Below are 7,422 nucleotides of genomic sequence, written 5' to 3'. Positions count from 1 at the left end.
AGATGCCCCATATAGTATAATTCCCCCATAGCTGCCCCATACAGTATAATGCCCCCATAGCTGCCCCCATACTGTATAATGCCCCCATACAGTATAATACCACCATAGCAGCCCCATACAATATAATGCCCCATGGATGCATCTATAGAGATTAATGCCCCCATACAACATAATGCCCATAGATGCCCTGATACAGTATAATGCCACCCTAGCTGCCCTTATACAGTATAATGCCCCCAAAGCTGCACCTAGTGCCAGTGCCCACATATAAAGCGACAGTGCCCTTGTAGATAGTGCCACAGTGCCAATGTAAATAGTGCCCCTATATAGTGCCACAGTGTCCATGTTGATAGTGCCACACCCTCCTTGAAGATAGCACTACCGCCTGTAGATAGCGCCATTGGGACTCCTTCTAGGGGCAGAATGCCCAGCCAAAGCATAGGCCGGGGATTCCGCTCCTGGTGGGAAGCCCTAATGTCGCTGTCCATATATGGACAGTGACATCAGTAGCTACTACTTGAGTGGAATCCCCGTTGCCGACTCTGCCCGGGGATTCCGCTGCTGGAGGAGCCACTGATGTGAGGGACTTTAGGGGTTTCCTCTAGGAGCGGAATCCCCAGCCAGATCATCGGCTACAGGGATTTCGCTCAAGGAGTAGCCACTGACGTCACTGTCATATATGGACAGTGATGTCAAGGGCTTCCCCGAGCACAGCGACCCCGAGTACTTAAAATAGGGCTGTGTCCGGGGAGTCCTCTGCGAGTCGAGGAGCTCCCTCTGTTCCCTGGTTCATAATTGGGTTCAACTGTATCTGCAGATACAGTTGGCAGTGGGAAATACCCCCGGCAAAATGGAACCGGAATCCCCCTAGCTTCAGCTGTCAGTAAGTCAGATGCAGGAGGCTGAGCGCCGTAAGTGGCGCTCCGTCATAAACACATCACCTCACGTAGATCCTCTTCTTTAGATAGAGAGAGCACTCTATTCCTCCTCCTTCTGAGCTGCTACTCTCTGCCGGCGCGTGCAGCGGCAGAGAGGAGGAGGAGTGTTCAAGAAGACGTGCACCTATCGTGCACGTCTGCTAGGTAAAATAAGCCCCAGCACAGTCCATCGTTGGCTCCTGTCACATTATGCCGCCCCCCCTTATGGCAGGTGCGGCCCTGCTTACAATACAGCTTCTTGGTAATCTATCGTTAATGTACTTTTAAATGCCATAAATGTTTAATAGCTGTAAGTCCCACCTCCGCTACTTTTTCTAGAATGGGGCTCCCTGACCCCGTCCTACTTCCTGCCACTGTAGCTGGGCTCCGGCTATGAGTTAAGAGGTGGCCGGGAGTAGGAAAACAGCCATAGAAAACAGAGTAGCAAAATGCACTTGACTGTTTCCGGAAAACCTAGCTGAGTTCGGCTAAGTTCACATCTCTTCTTTACTGTACGTCTGACGTGCACGTTTTGACATGAAAAAACTGTTAAAACGTGTACCACAGCGTGTATATTGATTTCTATGGTCAGGACGGATGCCCTAATTGTGTAGTTTGTGCATACGTTTTGTGTGCTTACTATCCTCTCTTTTTTTTTTTTTACATGTCCTGAAAAGCCTAGTCTACTACATTTTTATTTACTTTTCCAAAATGTATACCACACGTATATGTTTTTATTTGTATTGAAGTCAATGGCGACGTATGGACGACGTATGCAATCTCAAACCCTACGTTTGCATACGTAAAATGTATACATTTTTGTCACCATATATGGGAAATCTTGACATTACAAAGTTTGATTTAGCTCAAGAACAAAAAAACGTATACATTTTTAGAACTAAGAATGGACACAAACGTATAAAAAGGGATACGAGCGTATACTACTAAAAAAGGTAAGCGTATGTTACAAATGCAAATGAGATGAAAATAACCCTGTTATACCCCTGTCTTAATAGTAGGACACAGAAGGCAGACCTGGAGCAATAACTAGGCCTTCGGCTTCCAAGTCAAATGATTGGCACCCCAGTATTTTGTTGCCATCAGAGGTGATCTGGGAAAAGAAGGAAGCCCCCTTCCTCTGTCTAACTGCTCAAACGCTGCAGTCGCTATTGACCGCCGCATCCGAGGGGCTTAAAGGGCTTAAATAAGAATTATCACCGATCCTGACCGTTGCAGATGGAAGTCAGCTGTATGAAACAGGGTATGGTGCGGGGCTCAACCCCTGAGCTTACACCATATTCTGACGGTGCAGATTCGCCGGATGTCACCAAGGGGTTAAATTTAAAAAATTATGCCTACATAAAAAAGCCATGGGGTTAACCTCATTTATTTACTAATCGGTGTGGAATCATTATCTATTTTAGAAGAAGAGTATTGCTAATTTAGGGAAATACATATTTTTCTAAATTTTCTCAAAATGCGGAATATTTTTATAAACAAAGAGAAAACATATTGACTAACATTTACCACCAAATCACAGTATAAAGTATCACAAAAAAAAAAAAAAAAACAATCCCAGAATCACGTGGATAAGGCCTCAAACACGCATCCGTTGCTATTTGTACGGCTGCAAATCATGGATCTATGAAACATGGACCCCACACGGATGGCTTTCGTGTGCGGTCCGTTGTTTTAACTAACCAAATGAATTGAAAGGCTGAAACTGATCCGTGAGAAACGGACAGGAATAGGTCCTGTTCTATTTTTCGCGGATGGGACTCATGGAACTGTTAAAATAACGGAAGTGTTCATGGCCCCATAGAAATGAATTGGTCAGTGTGATATCCGTTAAAAAAACGGATAGCACACTGAAGCATTTCACTGAAGTGTGCTTGAGGCCTAAGTAAAAACATTCCAAAATTATTGCCACTTAAAGTGACACATGTCAGATTAAAAAAATGGGGCTGCGTCCTGAAGTCTAAAATAGGCCGTGTCCTTAAGGGGTTAAAATCAACCAGCAGCTTCCCACTGTCTATTAGATTGCCTGTAAAGGGCTGAGCTAATGAATCAAATAGCTCACAATTATTTGTGGATTGTTAGAGAGACGTTAGGGGGTACTTTGCGATGAGATATTGGAGAGCAAGGGGCCCATTTATTGTTTTTACATGGGGGCCTCATCTGTCTGTGTTTTCTCCCTGCTGGCATGTAATACTATTGTACAGAATGATGCTTTATATATTACTCATTCAGTCCCAGCATTTTCAACAGCACATTATTACATGAAATAACGCCATTTGGATGGGCTAAAAGGTCATCACTTTAGCAGCGCAGTCAAATTAAAATGAATGCAGCAAATCATGTCTCTCTTATGCTGTTATTAGAAAATTACCATTAGTGGTGCAGTTGCAAAGTTTAACAATCAATTTTATGTTCTGTTTATTTTCCTTTGGCTGCCATGTTACTGTGTCAGGCAACACTACAAGAATATTTAGGTCTGGGAGCTAATTGGTTTATAGCAATCACATATACCAATCAACCATGTGCCATTTGTAACATTTTGAATACTTCTTATATGATAGGGTGGTCTTTGGGCCTCCTTAAGCACTGGGGTGTAAGTGCAACTTTTGAACCCTCTATAGCTATGCCCCTACTTGAATGAATTTTGCTTTTATCCAGCATTTCTTTATGAGGCCTAAAATACATTCATTAATATATCACTGTAATGATCAAATTTGCAAGGTACTCTCCGTTCCACATGGTGGCGCTCTTATCTGACTTGAAAACATCTTGTGTTCCTGGCTAAGCCTATAGAATTTGTTCAGTACCAATAATCAACGACATATGATTGACAATTTCCTGGGTGGGCAAAAAGCCTTTTTCTTCATTTTCCAGCAACAGACTGTACTGTTCCCTCATTGAATGTGATGTCCTCCTACAACACAGCTTCTTGGTAATCTATCGCCAATGTACTTGGAAATGATTCGCAAATGACTTGGCAAAAGAAGATGCCATACTGTGGAAAATAAATACTTATAAAGGGAATTTAGAGCCAGTTATAATAGTATCTTGCTGTAATTTAGCAAAATGTCTAGTTTATTATGATATTCAATTCATCTCTAGTCCAGTTACTTCCTGTAACATATAGCACATTTTTACCTCTTGTTCTTTTCCAAATAAGAATATAAAATATGGCTGATATTCCTCATACTTTATAAACTATGTCTGCTTACTATGCATCTATATATCCCAAAAGCTTGCTTAGAAATTGGACAATCCATCTTGGACAATCCATCTTGGACAATCCAGTTTTGTAAGAATCTTCCCCTGATGATTATTTATGATTGTTAAATAGCTATTCCTTAAGATCTACAGAAAAATGATAATAACCCAACAGACAGATTATTTAATTCACAGGATTAAAGGGGTTGTCCAGTGCCAAAAATGTGATCAACTATCCTCAGGACCTGATTGGTCAGGGTCCGACTCCTGGCACCCATGCCGATCAGCTCTTTTCAAGGTGCCACAGCACTCATACGAGCTCTGCTTCCAATATATTTATTTTATAGTATATTTATTTTCTGCTTCCACTGTGATTCGCCGACACACTTGTAGCGGTGGTTCACATTATTACAGCCTTGTCTTATTCACTTCAATGGGAGAAAGCTGTAATACTATGAACCGTCGCTACAAGTTTGACGGCGATTCCCAGTATGAGCAGTAAAGCTCTATGAGCACTGTGGCCCTTTCAAAACAGATGATCGGTGGAGTGTGCCAGGAGTTAGACCCTGACCAATCAGATATTGATGGCCTATAGCCATATGTTTTTTGGGACTGGATGACCCCTTTTACTAACCATTGAGTGAATACAAGCCATGAGATGTTAAGGGCCAGATACTGGTAAATGATAAGCATTCTGAAATATTAGCTGATCATATTAAAGTATCTAAAAAGTAAATGTCCACTTTTTAACACCATGCCCTTTCAAAGAACAACATTCTGCTATAATATACCTTTATACCATTAGGAGCTCTGTTTTCAAGATACAGAGCACCAAATACCCTTCAAAGACATGGAGTTAAATTATAAAATTCTAACTTCCGTCACGCACCACTGGGGGTGCTTAGGAGCTTTTTGCATGCTGTTTCTACATTTAAATCAGAAAAAAAATAGTATATTGTAATATTCCATTAGTTTTAGATATATTTGCAGCCATATAAATAAAGACTGTTACACTTTGGACAGGAAATCAATATGGCCATCTAAGACCCAATCTAGCGCCATGCAAATGGATAAATATTAATACACGTATCAAAAATATAGCATATAAATGCTGACTGAAAGTCGGATATTTCAACAAACTATTGATCTGAAACCTTTATTTTACCATGAACTGCTTTCTGGAAATGGACTTCACAACCCACAGATTTAGATTTCAGTCTGTATAGGGATACATAAATAAACATGAATTTGATGCACTGAAGCCTAAAACTATTTGAAAGCTACAATAATTTTGTAAGGAAGAGCGAGACAAATTCCATACTTACAAATAGAAAGACTGCTAGCTGGAACTATGAAGACATACTTGATCCAAAAACTGTAGAACATTTTCTAAAGACAAACAGAATGGATAGATACAAAATGCTGATAACCTGTGTGGTCCTGACGTCTAGTCTGATGGTGCAATGATATAACATATTGACAAAGCTAGGTTTAAAACATAGACTAGTCTATCTAGTATGGCCCATTAACCTATGACATATGGAAAGCCCACTTGATTAACAATAATAGCCAAGCTTTCTGGGGCTTCACATTTCCTTAGAACTTGCTGTTCACTGCTACTCAGCTGGTTCCAAAAACATCAACATGTAGCTGCTTTTTCTGGACACACCAACCCCAGATGTCGTCAGGGCAACCTTAATAAAAAAATTAAAGAAAAGTCAAAATCACCAAAGAGGTTGAGGTTAGGCAGGAGACAGGGGATAGACATTTCAGGTCAACTACATTCTTACAGGTAGAAGAACAGTTCTTAACAAGACAGAATCCAGTTTCGACCAAGGTCGGAAGCACAGGGCACGGGTGTCACTGCTTAACATTGGTGGTATGATTTTTATAGCTATCTACAATCACAGTTACAATAATATTGCTTGCAACAAGTTTAGATGTAGTGCTCAAATTCTTGAGTCATTTTTATGTCCTTTCATATTTCCCTGTGGCTATGGCTAATCCTTTGAGACACGAAAGACCTAAGGGTACATATTCTAAAATAATTATTCCTTTACATTGAAAGCTCAGTAAGAAAAATAGTATGAAGAAAAAATGACCATACTTAAGCCAAAATGTGGCTCTGTTGTCAGCTTTACTTATTACTGACTTTCAATGCTGCACTCATCTTGTCTTAGTAGCATAACCATTGTTTCTCACAATCTTACATTTAACCCCATGACTTCAGTACACATATTCATGCGCATTAGGACTTATCTGCTCCAACTTACTGCCTTTTAACTGATCTTTGACCCTTAAGGGTGTCTTACGCTGGGCGATTATCGGGCAGACAAGCCTTCATAGAACGTTCGTTGCCGATAATTGCCCTGTATAAACAGGGCAGTGAACAGCAGATGAAAAAGCAAACTGTCAATCATCCGCTGATCGTATCGCTTTAAAAAAATAAAATATTATCGTTGTCGGCAGCACATCTCCTCTGTGTAAACAGGGAGGCACGCTGCCGACATGATAAAAATGTACGGGTATGAGCGATTGGAGTAACGACCGCTCGTCCCCATCCATAGTTCCTTCTGACAGGAGCAAACGAACGCCGATCAACGATGTCTCGCTGATCGTCGCTCGCTGCACCGGCCGACTACCGGCCAGTGTAATACGACCTTTAGTTTTCTCTGACCTTGATGACCTTTTGCCTCTATCATGAGCTTGCTACTGATGCTTCTAGTACCATCAACATCTTTGTGCATTGTTCATGTAGCTTTCCAATCCCACTAGTTTCAAATACATTCCGCCAGTTTTCTTCAACTAGTTGCTCACAAGTGACTTATGGAATGTCAAAGGCATCAGTGAAACTTGGTACACAGGTCATAATTATATCAATGGCGGTTGAAACATGACAAAAAAACTTTTTCTAGGCTATTGCATCACAATCACATAATGTGTACTTGAGTCAATACTGTAGAACCTGACTTTGCACAAGCATAGGGTCATAGCCACTTGGCATTAAACACTGAAATGTCTGATTGTTTGTTTCAAGTAATTAGTTGGATATAGAGATGAGCAAATTGATTCTACTATAATAGAATTTGGTCTGAAATTTCAAAAAGTTTTAGATTTGTAAATTTTCCAAAATTTTGGGGTTCGTTGCGCACGAATCAGATGGCCGATTTGACCGAATTGGACCCAAAATATTTTTGGGAAAATTTGCTTAGCTCTAGTTGTAAATAATGAATAAGTCTAATATTTATTGGATTAAGTAAAGTTATTAATTATTTTTGCTGACATT

At 40.6% G+C, this 7,422-nt stretch overlaps 1 long non-coding RNA gene across 1 annotated transcript; it reads right to left on the bottom strand.

The window, feature by feature from the left end:
• Positions 1 to 5,276: 5,276 nt before the first annotated feature.
• Positions 5,277 to 6,959, bottom strand: LOC142750943 (uncharacterized). The gene is made up of 3 exons (XR_012882645.1): positions 6,814 to 6,959; positions 5,462 to 5,830; positions 5,277 to 5,354 (listed from the first exon to the last, which is right to left on the bottom strand). It is a non-coding gene; the product is annotated as an uncharacterized LOC142750943 (long non-coding RNA).
• Between the last annotated feature and the right edge of the window lie 463 nt (positions 6,960 to 7,422).

Source organism: Rhinoderma darwinii, chromosome 3 (genome assembly GCF_050947455.1).
Source record: "Rhinoderma darwinii isolate aRhiDar2 chromosome 3, aRhiDar2.hap1, whole genome shotgun sequence".
Classification (NCBI taxonomy): domain Eukaryota; kingdom Metazoa; phylum Chordata; class Amphibia; order Anura; family Rhinodermatidae; genus Rhinoderma; species Rhinoderma darwinii.
This window is presented reverse-complemented; position numbering and strand designations above follow the sequence as displayed.